This window comes from Ranitomeya variabilis, chromosome 4, assembly GCF_051348905.1.
Source record: "Ranitomeya variabilis isolate aRanVar5 chromosome 4, aRanVar5.hap1, whole genome shotgun sequence".
Taxonomy (NCBI): Eukaryota; Metazoa; Chordata; class Amphibia; order Anura; family Dendrobatidae; genus Ranitomeya; species Ranitomeya variabilis.
The window spans coordinates 229,340,605-229,355,977 of record NC_135235.1 but is presented as its reverse complement, the minus strand read 5'-3'; the positions used below and the strand labels follow the sequence as shown (position 1 = coordinate 229,355,977).

Below are 15,373 nucleotides of genomic sequence, written 5' to 3'. Positions count from 1 at the left end.
TCATGTATCTCTGTATAAAGGGAGCTCCCCCTAGTGGTGGCTGCAGACAGAATCTTATCATGTATCTCTGTATACAGGGAGCTCCCCCTAGTGGTGGCTGCAGACAGAATCTTACAATGTATCTCTGTATAAAGGGCGCTCCCCCTATTGGTGGCTGCAGACAGAATCTTATCATGTATCTCTGTATAAAGGGAGCTCCCCCTAGTGGTGGCTGCAGACAGAATCTTATCATGTATCTCTGTATACAGGGTGCTCCCCCTAGTGGTGGCTGCAGACAGAATCTTATCATGTATCTCTGTATAAAGGGAGCTCCCCCTAGTGGTGGCTGCAGACAGAATCTTATCATGTATCTCTGTATAAAGGGAGCTCCCCCTAGTGATGGCTGCAGACAGAATCTTATCATGTATCTCTGTACACAGGGAGCCTCCCTAGTGGTGGCTGCGGTCAGGATCTTATCATGTATCTCTGTATACAGGAAGCTCCCCCTAGTGGTGGCTGCAGACAGGATCTTATCATGTATCTCTATATACAGGAAGCTCCCCCTAGTGGTGGCTGAAGACAGTATCTTATCATGTATCTCTGTATACAAGGAGCTCCCCCTAGTGGATCATGTATATATATATACAGAGATCTTCCCCTAGTGGCGGCTACAAACAAAAGCTAAAAAAGCTAAATTTCTATGCCTATACTGGAGAATTGGAAATTTGTATAAGATATAAAAAGCTCTGAGTGCTCACAAAAAAAATTGTACATCATAAATTCAATATAAGTCCATATATAAGTCTATATATGTTTGTTATAATCATGACGTTGTGCACTATTTTAAAATAGTTGATGCAGATGATCTTTATTATAGGAAATAGCTTTTTAATAGTGGAGAAGTTGCATCAAAAAATTTAACTACTATTTCTATGTATTTAAAAAAGGAGCCAAAGCCACTTTCAGTATAATCCTTTTCTCCCATCTTGTCTTTCAACTCATTCATGAATTTAATTTGCAATGCCACCATTTTCTTCCATGCGGCCGTTATCTCCTGGTATTCTGCGTGCATGAGTTTACGCCGAGTCAGCAGTTGGCCCCTTTCAGCTTGTAGCTGGTCTCGTTCAGTCATCAGTTGCCTCCATTCAGCCCTTAATTGTTCTCTTTCATGTTTTATCTGAATTTTATCATTGTTCAGTTGGTAACTCATGAAAACCTGAGGATTAAAGAATTGCTTCTGGGTAACTGAGAATTACATTCATCATATATAAGCGCAAATTAATATTTAGCTCCTTTGGTAATGCATGTTGGCAATTAGCCTTTAGTATAAAGGTGCGATTATACTGCACGACCTGTATGTGTTAAGTGTGTAAATGTTTGCGGATCACAGGCAAAACCAGCTTTGACTTTCCTATCCAGGTGCCATTTTTCAAATCTGACACGTGTCACTAATAACTTTGGAATGCTTCTTCCATTACTAGTGATTCTGAGACTATTTTTTCATGATATCTTGTATTTCATGGGAAATAAATCAATTAAGCCTTGAAGAGGCCGGGACTGAGTCGGACCTGGGGACGGCGTGCAAGCTACCAACGTCGAGGATTGTGGGCCATAGTTCCATCAGGGTTTCCTCCACTTTCTATACCAGTTCCTGCCCACTTCCTCCTCCTCATCCTCCATCTCCAAATTGTCATCTCAGAACATGTCGTCCATATCAGTCACAAGTTAGAAAAGCTGCAGCACTGCCTCGGTGAAGCGGCAACAGGCTCTGCTGAACTAATTTGTCAAGGTGACAACAAGCACATTGCTGCTGAATTTTGAAAAAGTATAACAGGCCAGACATATCTGTGGCTGTCACTAGGGTTGAGCGAAATGGATCGGTCAATTTCATAAGTCGCCGACTTTCGGCAAAGTCAGGTTTCGTGAAACCCGAGCCGATCCCAGCGTGGGATCGGCCATGCGGTCGGCGATCTTCGTGCCAAAGTCGCGTTTCGTATGACGCTTTAACCGCCATTTTTTCAGCCAATGAAGGAGTGTGGGCAGCGTGATGACATAGGTCTTGTCTTGCTTTCTGCGGCGTCACAGGGGGTGGGGGTATAAACGCCATCTTACCGTTTTGGATGTAGCGATTTATGGAGGAGGAGGAGGAGGAGAAAAAAAATAATAATCCCCATTGACTTTTCACAATAATCGGCCGATTTCACACGATCCGACTTTCGAGAAAGTCGGGTTTCACGAAACCGGACTCGATCCTAAAAAAGCAAAAGTCGCTCAACCCTAGCTGTCACCGCTGAACCTACAACCAGGCATGGTCATGTGTAGTGTTGAGCATTCCGATACCGCAAGTATCGGGTATCGGCCGATACTTGCCGGTATCGGAATTCCGATACCGAGATCCGATACTTTTGTGGTATCGGGTATCGGTATCGAAACAACATTAATGTAAAAATGTGTAAAAGAGAGAATTAAAATAAAAAATATTGCTATACTCACCTCTCCGACGCAGCCTGCACCTTACCGAGGGAAGCGGCAGCGTTTTTTGTTTAAAATTTGCGCGTTTACTTCCTTACGTGAAGTCCCGGCTTGTGATTGGTCGCGTGCCGCCCATGTGGCGGCGACGCAACCAATCACAGCAAGCCGTGACGTAATTTCAGGTCATTCAGTATTTTAAAATTACGCTCCGGCTTTGTGATTGGTTGCGTCGCAGTCACATGGGCGACGCAACCAATCACAGCAAGCCGTGACGTAATTTCAGGTCCTTAAGGATTTTAAAATTACGTCCCGGCTTTGTGATTGGTTGCGTCGCAGTCACATGGGCGACGCAACCAATCACAAGCCGTGACGTCACAGGAGGCTGGACACGCGCGCATTTTAAAATGCGCGCGTGTCCAGCCTCCCGTGACGTCCCGGCTTGTGATTGGTTGCGTCCCGGTCAACCAATCACAAGCCGGGAGGCTGGACACGCGCGCATTTTAAAATGCGCACGTGTCCAGCCTCCCGTGACGTCCCGGCTTGTGATTGGTTGCGTCGCGGTCAACCAATCACAAGCCGGGAGGCTGGACACGCGCGCATTTTAAAATGCGCGCGTGTCCAGCCTCCCGTGACGTCACGGCTTGTGATTGGTTGCGTCGCCCATGTGACTGCGACGCAACCAATCACAAAGCCGGGACGTAATTTTAAAATCCTTAAGGACCTGAAATTACGTCACGGCTTGCTGTGATTGGTTGCGTCGCCCATGTGACTGCGACGCAACCAATCACAAAGCCGGAGCGTAATTTTAAAATACTGAATGACCTGAAATTACGTCACGGCTTGCTGTGATTGGTTGCGTCGCCGCCACATGGGCGGCACGCGACCAATCACAAGCCGGGACTTCACGTAAGGAAAGAAAAGCGCGAATTTTAAGCAAACAACGCTGCCGGTTCCCTCGCTGAGGTTCAGGCTGCGTCGGAGAGGTGAGTATAGCAATATTTTTTATTTTAATTCTTTCTTTTACACATTAATATGGATCCCAGGGCCTGAAGGAGAGTTTCCTCTCCTTCAGACCCTGAGAACCATCAGGAATACCGTCCGATACTTGAGTCCCATTGACTTGTATTGGTATCGTGTATCGGTATCGGATTGGATCCGATACTTTGCCGGTATCGGCCGATACTTTCCGATACCGATACTTTCAAGTATCGGACGGTATCGCTCAACACTAGTCATGTGTGATAATGGCCGTAACCTGGTGACTACAGTTGCCACTGGTCTGGCAGTGCTACAACAGTGCTTGCAAGTGCCATCTCACCGACTGGAATGCCATATCACACATGTTAGCAAGGCTTTGTGAGCCGTAGAGGGCAGTAGTTGAATACCAGCTGTAACATGCCAGTCATTATTGCGGTCAGCCTCCGCACATAACAACTGACGAGTAGTGTTGAGCATTCCGATACTGCAAGTATCGGGTATCGGCCGATACTTGCTGTATCGGAATTCCGATACCGAGATCCGATATTTTTGTGATATCGGGTATCGGTATCGAAACAACATTAATGTAAAAATGTGTAAAAGAGAGAATTAAAATAAAAAATATTGCTATACTCACCTCTCCGACGCAGCCTGCACCTTACCGAGGGAAGCGGCAGCGTTCTTTGTTTAAAATTCGCGCTTTTCTTTCCTTTACGTGAGTCCCGGCTTGTGATTGGTTGCGTGCCGCCCATGTGACCGGGACGCAACCAATCACAGCAAGCCATGACATAATTTCAGGTCCTTCAGGATTTTAAAATTACGTTCCGGCGTTGTGATTGGTTGCGTCGCAGTCACATGGGCGACGCAACCAATCACAGCAAGCCGTGACGTAATTTCAGGTCCTTAAGGATTTTAAAATTACGTCCCGGCTTTGTGATTGGTTGCGTCGCAGTCACATGGGAGACGCAACCAATCACAAGCCGTGACGTCACGGGAGGCTGGACACGCGCGCATTTTAAAATGGGCGCGTGTCCAGCCTCCCGTGACGTCCCGGCTTGTGATTGGTTGCGCCGCGATCAACCAATCACAAGCCGGGAGGCTGGACACGCGCGCATTTTAAAATTTTAAAATGCGCGCGTGTCCAGCCTCCCGGCTTGTGATTGGTTGACCGCGGCGCAACCAATCACAAGCCGGGACGTCACGGGAGGCTGGACACGCGCCCATTTTAAAATTTTAAAATGCGCGCGTGTCCAGCCTCCCGGCTTGTGATTGGTTGACCGCGGCGCACAAAATGAGTGAGGATGAACTAAACCAAACAAGGGGAAACTGCCAATGTTGTCAAAACATCAATTGTTGCATAATAAGTTTGGTCGAATTTGCAGGATGTGTCTCACATTCCCATGTATCACCTCTCAGCTGATGTATTATACAAGCCTCCCGGCTTGTGATTGGTTGACCGCGGCGCAACCAATCACAAGCCGGGACGTCACGGGAGGCTGGACACGCGCCCATTTTAAAAAGCGCGCGTGTCCAGCCTCCCGTGACGTCACGGCTTGTGATTGGTTAATGGCGGCCATGTTGCCGGGACGCGGACCAATCACAGCAAGCCGTGACGTAATTTCGTCACGGCTTGCTGTGATTGGTCCGCGTCCCGGCAACATGGCGCCGTGACCAATCATAAGCCGGGACGTCACTGGAGGCTGGACACGCGCGCTTTTTAAAAAGCGCACGTGTCCAGCCTCCCGTGACGTCACGGCTTGTGATTGGTTAATGGCGGCCATGTTGCCGGGACGCGGACCAATCACAGCAAGCCGTGACGTAATTTCGTCACGGCTTGCTGTGATTGGTCCGCGTCCCGGCAACATGGCCGCCCTGACCAATCACAAGCCGGGACTTCACGTAACCAAGTAAAAGCGCGAATTTTAAACAAACAACGCTGCCGGTTCCCTCGCTGAGGTCCAGGCTGCGTCGGACAGGTGAGTATAGCGATATTTTTTATTTTAATTCTTTCTTTTACACATTTATATGGATCCCAGGGCCTGAAGGAGAGTTTCCTCTCCTTCAGACCCTGGGAACCATCAGGAATACCGTCCGATACTTGAGTCCCATTGACTTGTATTGGTATCGGGTATCGGTATCGGATTGGATCCGATACTTTGCCGGTATCGGCCGATACTTTCCGATACCGATACTTTCAAGTATCGGACGGTATCGCTCAACACTACTGACGAGTATACATGGATGTCTGACATCTGTGAGGTTCTACAAAACTTTGAAGAATCAACCAAGATGGTGATCGGCAATGACGTCATAATCAGAGTAAACATCCCAATTCTGAGTCTATTCAAACAATTAAAGAGGAAGCTTTGCATTTGTACCAGGTGGAAATGGAGGAAGAAAGTACACAGGCTTGGGATCAAGTATATTTATGCTAACTTGTGTCTATAAAACTGTCCAGCTGAATCACAGGAATTACACGAGGAAGGAGATGTGTCCTCCCAAAATGTCACATCCTATGACACCAAGTATCCTCAGCATGTCAGCTGTTCAGCTTGTTACAGTGTTTGCTTCTGTAACATAACAGGACAACATCCGATGAAAAATGCAAGATGGGAGCAGCCTGTACATAAAAGTTATAAAGACTGTATGAAGCTTACTCATTTGTGGGTCTGTCTCTCCATTCATGAGGTGAGAAAGTTTAAAAAAAATATTTATATATCTATGTAAAGCTGTTGACTAATAGATGTCATTTCCACCACTAGGTGGCACTTTACTACTGTTACCTATCACAGCACACCGTGTGGTTAGGAGGAATATTGCAAATAAAAATGTAATAAATTTGATATATCTTGTGTGCTACTGCACTCTTTAGCATATACTGTAATACGTTTGGAGCTCGCCAGGCTGCATGGACTAACTTTCCCTTGTTTAACTATTAGACCACATTAGTAAATTAGCATTCAAAATCAGAAAGGTCCTAGAGAGGGGGACAATGTGCTGAGAATTTAGGGCTCATTCATAGCTGTTGAATATCCTCTCATATTACACTATTCACATGTGTTATCTTCTGAGTTTTTTGTATGACTTGACATATTTGAAGATAGAAAGAAAAGATTCATATTTTTGGCATCAACTTACTGTTAGAAGAAAGAATAGAAAGGTAAATTGCACGCAATGCTGAGCCAAATACATCTTCCTTATGTATGCACCAAAGGTTCTTGTCTGTCTGTGTGAGAATACAGAAAATCTCTGATAAGATACATAACAAAGTCTCTTATAATCACCTGTACTATTGATTTATGCTTTGATTGTCGACAGTCCAGTCCTTTTTAAAATGTCACTGCCATGAAAAAAGTAATGTAATATATATAGTATCAACTGACCATTCCAAGATCGCACAAACAAATACGTTGCATCCAACACAGAGCCAAAAAGTTTTTCACTATGAGCCCCACATAATAATAATAATAATAATAATAATAATAATAAAAATAATAATTTTATTTCTTTAGCACCAACATATTCCACAGAACTTTACAAATTAAGCGGGGACATGTACATAATTCCACAGTTACAGTAGAAACGAGGGTCCGGTTCACAAGATACAATCTCACTTATTTTGTCTGTCCCCACAAATATAAAGATAAATGATAATAATGAAAAGTAACAGTAAATAACTCCTTACGCATATATGTATCTGTATCTATCATCTTTGTCATGTCTAGCATTTTCTTATTTCTGCTCGATCTATTTACCTTATTTTTTGGACTATAAGACGCATGCCAAACTTTGGGGAGGAAAATAGAAGAAAAAGATTTTTTATAAGATGGGGGTCTGTCTTAAAGTACGAATTTAAGGTATCTTACCTGGGGGGGTGGTGGCGGAAGCATGGTCCCTTCCTCAGGTTGCTGGCGGCTGCAGAAGTGGGCAATGCCCTGGGTCGGAGAAGTGGGTGCCCCAGCGTTGAGATGCTGTAGGCCCGTTGTCGATGGTGAGGCACAGTGGATACAGCGGGCCCGGTAGTGGCGGTGAGGCAGAGCGGATGCTGCGGGCCAGTGTCGGAAGTAAGGAAGAGCGGAGTGCATTGCTTTTCCCGGCACCATTTTTCCAAAGCCGTGGCCACCGGAGGTGGCTCCTGTGTAGACTAGGATCTCCGGCCTGAAGATATCTGAATCTGGACAATCGCCACCTCTGGCGGTCATCTTTCTGGAGCCATGGGCTTCAGGCTAATGGCCACCAGAGGCAGCGATTGCACAGATTGAGATCTCAGCTGGGTCGAGATTTCATTCTGCGCAGGAGCCACCTCCGGGAAAATGGACTCTGAGAAATTAATGCACTACACTCTGCCTCACGACCAACACCAGGCCTGCAGCATCGCGCCTCTTCTGCCACCACTGGCTTCCTGAGGAAGGGACCCTTCCCACTCCACCACTGCCGCAAGCCCCAGGTAAGCTACATTCGGACTATAAGACGCACCCTCCTATGTTACCTCACAAATTTTTTTGGAGGAAATGCTTCCTATAGTTAGAAAATACAGTATATATCTTTCTTTCTTAGGGAGATGTGAAAAAGAGTGAGTGAATGAGAAAGAATAAAAATTGGGGAAAAAAGACGATGATCAAGGAAAAGGTGAAGGGGAGATACATACCCTATATCTTATATCTGGTTTCTCATCTTTACACTTACATGTTTAGTTGAAATTTTTGGGGTTTGCAGATGCTAACAGATCCAAGATTTCTGAAAGAAATTATTCTGACCAATTAGTTTTTAATAATGACATGAATATATGAAAATAATAAATGTCTAATAATAATAATGAATATGTATTCATAGTTTAATATATGAGTACCCCAAAATCATAAATGATAAGCTGGCTATGAACATTACAGTGGAGTCGACTGCGGTCTGGATTATTGAACCTTACACATAATTCTCCCCTAAAAATGCCCTCAGAGCAGAGCACCATATGGATAGTCCCCTGTTGTGAATTCTGCTTTTGGGTTCCCTCCAGTGGTAGTAGGTGGTAATGCAGTTGTCCCTGGGTTGCAGTCCTCGTCAGGTGTGTCTGCTGATTGCAGTTCTGACTGGGGTATTTAGGTGTGCAGGATTCATTAGTCCTTGCCAGTTGTCAATTGTTGTTTGGAGGTGTAGGACCTCTGCCTGGTTCCTCCTGCCTTTCTGCCAAATCAGCAAAGATAAGTGTTTTTTTTCCTGTGGCACACATGCTGTGTGCTTCACAATTCAGTGCTATTCTTTGTGTTTTCTTGTCCAGCTTAGATTGTGTCAGTATTTTCTCAGTCTTGTTGGATTCTCTGGAGTGGCAGATATACATTCCATGTCTTTAGTTAGATTGTGGAACTTTTTGTATTATGATCTGTTGTGGATATTTTTGGAAGGGTTTTAATACTGACCGCCTAGTAATCTGTCCTATCCTTTCCTATTTAGCTAGAGTGGCATCTTTTGCTAAATCCTGTTTTCTACCTGCTTGTGTCTATTCTTCTCCTACTCACAGTCATTATTCGTAGGGGGCTGCCTATCCTTTGGGGGTCTGCTCTGAGGCAAGATAGCATTCCTATTTCCATCTATAGGGGTATTTAGTCCTCCGGCTGTGTCGAGGTGTCTAGGGTTTGTTAGGCACACCCAACGGCTACTTCTAGTTGCGGTGTTAGTTCAGGATTTGCAGTCAGTACAGGTTCCACAGACTCCAGAGAAAGTTTTCATGCGGCTCCAAGGTCACCAGATCATAACAGTACAACTGGCCCATAATGAGTTAAATGCATCTCAGAAGAAGGGAACAAAGGTGTTGAGCAATTTTTTTTCTGCAGTCTGTTCTGTCTTTTCTTCCCTCTTTATTTATGGGTGGCTGAGGAGTCTTGTGCCAGCATGGATGTTCAGGAATTAGCTTCTCGTGTAGACCAGCTTGCTGCTAGGGTACAGGGTATTTCTGATTATATTGTTCAGACTCCTGCTTTAGAGCCGAAGATTCCTACTCCTGATTTGTTTTTTGGTGATAGGTCCAAATTTTGGGGTTTTAAAAACAATTGTAAACTGTTTTTTGCTCTGAGACCGCGATCCTCCGGTGATTCCATTCAGCAGGTTAAAATTGTCATCTCCCTGCTGCGTGGCGATCCACAGGATTGGGCATTTTCCCTGGAATCTGGGAATCCTGCCTTGCTTAATGTAGATTCTTTTTTTCAGGCTTTAGGATTATTATATGATGAACCTAATTCTGTGGATCAAGCGGAGAAAACCTTGTTGGCCCTGTCTCAGGGTCAAGAGGCGGCAGAATTGTATTGTCAGAAATTTAGAAAATGGTCTGTGTTGACTAAATGGAATGATGATGCTTTGGCGGCAATTTTCAGAAAGGGTCTTTCTGAATCCGTTAAAGATGTTTTTCTGAATCCGTTAAAGATGTTATGGTGGGGTTTCCCACGCCTTCCGGTCTGAGTGATTCTATGTCTCTGGCCATTCAGATTGATCGGCGTTTGCGGGAGCGTCAAACTGTGCGCGCTGTGGCGTCGCCCTTAGAGCAAAGTCCTGAGCCAATGCAGTGTGATAGGATTTTGTCTAGAACGGAATGACAAGGATTCAGACGTCAGAATAGGTTGTGTTATTATTGTGGCGACGCTTCTCATGTCATTTCAGTCTGCCCTAAGCGGACAAAAAGGATCGCTAGTTCATTTACTATCAGTACTGTACAACCTAAATTTCTGTTATCGGTGTCCTTGATCTGCTCATTGTCATCATTTTCTGTCTATGGATTTTATTTCTGATCTTCCGGTTTCCCAGAGGATGTCGGTTATCTGGGTTGTTTGTGACCAGTTTTCTAAGATGGTTCATTTGGTACCTTTGCCTAAGTTGCCTTCCTCTTTATAGTTGGTTCCATTGTTTTTTCAGCATGTGGTTCATTTGCATGGTATTCCGGAGAATATTGTGTCCGACAGAGGTTCCCAGTTTGTTTCTAGGTTTTGGCGGGCCTTTTGTGCTAGGCTGGGCATTGATTTGTCTTTTTCTTATGCATTTCATCCTCAGACAAATGGCCAGACCGAGCGAACTAATCAGACTTTGGAGACTTATTTGAGATGCTTTGTGTCTGCCGATCAGGATGATTGGGTGGCCTTTTTGCCATTGGCCGAGTTTGCCTTTAATAATCGGGCTAGTTCGGCTACTTTGGTTTCGCCTTTTTTTTGTAATTATGGTTTTCATCCTCGTTTTCCTTCTGGGCAGGTTGAGCCTTCTGACTATCCCGGTGTGGATTCTGTGGTTGACAGGTTGCAGCAGATTTGGGCTCATGTGGTGGACAATTTGGTGTTGTCTCAGGAGGAGGCTCAACGTTTTTCTAACCGTCGTCGGTGTGTTGGTTCCCGGCTTCGGGTTGGGGATTTGGTTTGGTTGTCTTCCCGTCATGTTCCTATGAAGGTCTCTTCCCCTAAGTTTAAGCCTCGGTTTCTTGGTCCTTATAGGATTCTGAGATTATTAATCCGGTGTCTTTTCGATTGGCGCTTCCGGCCTCTTTTGCTATCCATAATATCTTCCATAGATCTTTATTGCGGAAATATGTGGTGCCCGTTGTTCCCTCTGTTGATCCTCCGGCCCTTGTTTTGGTTGATGGGGAGTTGGAGTATGTGGTTGAGAAGATTTTGGATTCTCGTTTTTCGAGGCGGAGGCTTCAGTACCTTGTCAAATGGAAGGGTTATGGCCAGGAGGATAATTCTTGGGTTTTTGCTTCTGATGTCCATGCTGCTGATCTGGTCCATGCCTTTCATCTGGCTCGTCCTGATCGGCCTGGGGTGCTGGTGAGGGTTCGGTGACCCCTCCTCAAGGGGAGGGTACTGTTGTGAATTCTGCTTTTGGGTTCCCTCCGGTGGTAGTAGGTGGTAATGCAGTTGTCCCTGGGTTGCAGTCCTGGTCAGGTGTGTCTGCTGATTGCAGTTCTGACTGGGGTATTTAGGTGTGCAGGATTCATTAGTCCTTGCCAGTAGTGTTGAGCGATACCGTCCGATACTTGAAAGTATCGGTATCGGAAAGTATCGGCCGATACCGGCAAAGTATCGGATCCAATCCGATACCGATACCCGATACCAATACAAGTCAATGGGACTCATGTATCGGACGGTATTCCCGATGGTTCCCAGGGTCTGAAGGAGAGGAAACTCTCCTTCAGGTCCTGGGAACCATATTAATGTGTAAAAGAAAGAATTAAAATAAAAAATATTGCTATACTCACCTCTCCGACGCAGCCTGCACCTTACCGAGGGAAGCGGCAGCGTTCTTTGTTTAAAATTCGCGCTTTTCTTTCCTTTACTGAAGTCCCGGCTTGTGATTGGTCGCGTGCCGACCATGTGGCCGGGACGCAACCAATCACAGCAAGCCGTGACGTAATTTCAGGTCCTTCAGGATTTTAAAATTACGTTCCGGCGTTGTGATTGGTTGCGTCGCAGTCACATGGGCAACGCAACCAATCACAGCAAGCCGTGACGTAATTTCAGGTCCTTAAGGATTTTAAAATTACGTCCCGGCTTTGTGATTGGTTGCGTCGCAGTCACATGGGAGACGCAACCAATCACAAGCCGTGACGTCACGGGAGGCTGGACACGCGCGCATTTTAAAATGGGCGCGTGTCCAGCCTCCCGTGACGTCCCGGCTTGTGATTGGTTGCGTCGCGATCAACCAATCACAAGCCGGGAGGCTGGACACGCGCGCATTTTAAAATATTGAAAATAATGCAAGGTGACAGAGGTGATAGAAAGAGGTGGGACAGTAGGGTATTGTCCACTCCATTAAAAAAATCTCACTGTCAATGCCTCACAGCAGCATTTCACACACGCCAACATGGGGGGTATTTTTCCATGCTAGATCGTTTCTTCTTGTTCTTCCATGTTTCCATTTTCGCGCCTGTGACAGGATCATGGGGCGCCAATCGGTTATGAAGACCCCCAAGCCTGTCATTATGATTCTCCTGTGAAAGCCAGTTCATAGGAAATCATGATTTTCAATATATATTTATAGCAGTTCTGATGCCCGGCTATGTACTGTACAATCGATCAGATGATCACAGCTTCAAGTCTCCTAAGGAGACTATTAAATACTGTAAAAAGTAAAAAAAAAAAGTTTTAAAAATTATGAAAAAAAACCCCTACAAAAGTTCAAATCACCCCCCTTTGCCCCATTAACCCCTTCATGACCCAGCCTATTTTGGCCTTAATGACCTTGCCATTTTTTGCAATTCTGACCAGTGTCCCTTTATGAGGTAATAACTCAGGAACGCTTCGTAGCAGATCGTTTGGAACTTTCTTTCGTCGCTGGATCTCCCGCTGTCATCGCTGGATCGTTGTGTGTGACAGCTATCCAGCGATGCGTTCACTTGTAACCAGGGTAAACATCGGGTTACTAAGCGCAGGGCCGCGCTTAGTAACCCGATGTTTACCGTGGTTACCAGCGTAAAAGTAAAAAAAAAAACGTACATACTCACATTTTGGTGTCCTTCAGGTCCCTTGCCGTCTGCTTCCCACTCTGACTGAGTGCCGCCGTACAGTGAGAGCAGAGCGCAGCGGTGACGTCACTGCTGTGCTGTGCTCTCACTTTCCGGCCGGCAGACAGTCAGAGCGGGAAGCAGACGGCAAGGGACCTGAAGGACACCGAAATGTGAGTATGTACGTTTTTTTTTTTTTTTTACTTTTACGCTGGTAACCACGGTAAACATCGAGTTACTAAGCGCGGCCCTGCGCTTAGTAACCCGATGTTTACCCTGGTTACAAGTGAACGCATCGCTGGATAGCTGTCACACACAACGATCCAGCGATGACAGCGGGAGATCCAGCGACGAAAGAAAGTTCCAAACGATCTGCTACGACGTACGATTCTCAGCAGGGTCCCTGATCGCTGCTGCGTGTCAGACACAGCGATATCGTATGGATATCCCTGGAACGTCACAGATCGTACCGTCGTAGCGATCAAAGTGCCACTGTGAGACGGTACCCTAACTCTAATTCCAACCCTAACCCAAAGGCTATGTGCCCACTTTGCGGATTCGTGTGAGATTTTTCCGCACCATTTTTGAAAAATCCGCAGGTAAAAGGCACTGCGTTTTACCTACGGATTTACAGCGGATTTCCAGTGTTTTTTTGTGCGGATTTCACCTGCGGATTCCTATTGAGGAACAGGTGTAAAACACTGCGGAATCCACACAAAATTGACATGCTGCGGAAAATACACAGCGTTTCCGCACGGTATTTTCCGCACCATGGGCACAGCAGATTTGGTTTTCCATAGGTGTACATGGTACTGTAAACCTGATGGAAAACTGCTACGAATTCTCAGCGGCCAATCCGCTGCGGATCCGCGGCCAATCCGCTGCGGATCCGCGGCCGATCCGCTGCGGATCCGCGGCCGATCCGCTGCGGATCCGCTGCGGATCCGCGGCCGATCCGCTGCGGATCTGCGGCCGATCCGCTGCGGATCCGCGGCAATCCGCTGCGGATTCGCAGCCAAATCCGCACTGTGTGCACATGCCCTAACCCTACCCCTAACCCTAACCCTACCCCTAATTCTAACCCTAATTCTAACCCTAGTTCTAACCCTAACCCTAGCAGAAAAAAAATATATATATTTTATTTATTTTTATTATTGTCCCTATGGGGGTGATAAAGGGGGGTCATTTACTTTTTTTTCATTTTGATCACTGCGATAGGCTATATCGCAGTGATCAAAATACTTCTGAAATGAATCTGCCAGCCGGCAGACTCTGCGGGCGCAGTGCGCAGGCGCCCACCATATTGGAAGATGGCGGCGCCCATGGAGAAGCCGGACGGACATCGGGAGGCCCGGTAAGTATGAAGGGGGGGGTGATCGGATCACGGGGGGGGGACCGGAGCACAGGGGGGGGGGACCGGAGCACAGGGAGGGGGCACCGGAGCACGGGGGGAGCGTACAGGAGGACGGAGGAGCGGACAGAACTTATTAGGGGGGCGGACCGCGCACCGGAGCACTGGGGGGGCGATCGGTGGGGTGGGGTGGGGGCAGATTAGGTTTTCCAGCCATGGCCGATGATATTGCAGCATCGGCCATGGCTGGATTGTAATATTTCACCGTTTTTTTGGGTGAAATATTACAAATCGCTCTGATTGGCAGTTTCACTTTCAACAGCCAATCAGAGCGATCGTAGCCACGGGGGGGTGAAGCCACCCCCCCTGGGCTGAAGCACCACTCCCCCTGTCTCTGCAGATCGGGTGAAATCGGAGTTAACCCCTTCACCCGATCTGCAGGGACGCGATCATTCTGTGACACAGCATATGCGTCACAGGTCGGGAAGGCACCGACTTTCATGACGCATACGCTGTGTCACAGGTCGGGAAGGGGTTAAACATAAAACAATTTAAAGAAAAAAAAATACATATCTGGTATTGCTGCATTCATGAAAGTATAGTCTATCAAAATATAAAATAAATTATACTCTTTTACCACAGCAGCACTCACTTTCCAAAGACCATAATTACTACATCTGTCCAATTAACCTTGACCCCTATTATCATTACCTTACCTTTAGTTAACGATGTCGGAGTCCCCTCTACAATGATTTTCTCTTGTGTGAGCTACAAGGTTTCGATTCCTTTTATCCAGCCAGATATACGCAAAACTTTCACATTCGGAGTTTAACATGTTTAACCGGATTAACTTGTCTGAGATTCTGTCTTTTTCTCTTGCACACATTGTAATGTGAATATAAAAATGGCTATTTTGAGTCCATATTGAAATATACTGAATGCATACAGACCATTACAGAGCAGCATTTCTGGTCATACATTTACAGACAGACCATGCTCATTGTGACACAATCTTGAGAGCTGTTTATTTATTGTCTAAAGCCCTTCCAGTTCACAAACAGTTTTAAGGTTCTGTTTGTTATTGTAAAACATTAAGGTTTATTTAACCTCTGTCTGTGGTG

General features: G+C 46.1%; 1 long non-coding RNA gene across 1 annotated transcript; it reads right to left on the bottom strand.

Moving 5' to 3' along the window:
• Window positions 1-826: 826 nt before the first annotated feature.
• On the bottom strand, window positions 827-15,064 carry LOC143770492 (uncharacterized). Its single transcript, XR_013214639.1, has 4 exons — window positions 14,969-15,064; window positions 8,116-8,166; window positions 6,568-6,655; window positions 827-1,195 (listed from the first exon to the last, which is right to left on the bottom strand). It is a non-coding gene; the product is annotated as an uncharacterized LOC143770492 (long non-coding RNA).
• Between the last annotated feature and the right edge of the window lie 309 nt (window positions 15,065-15,373).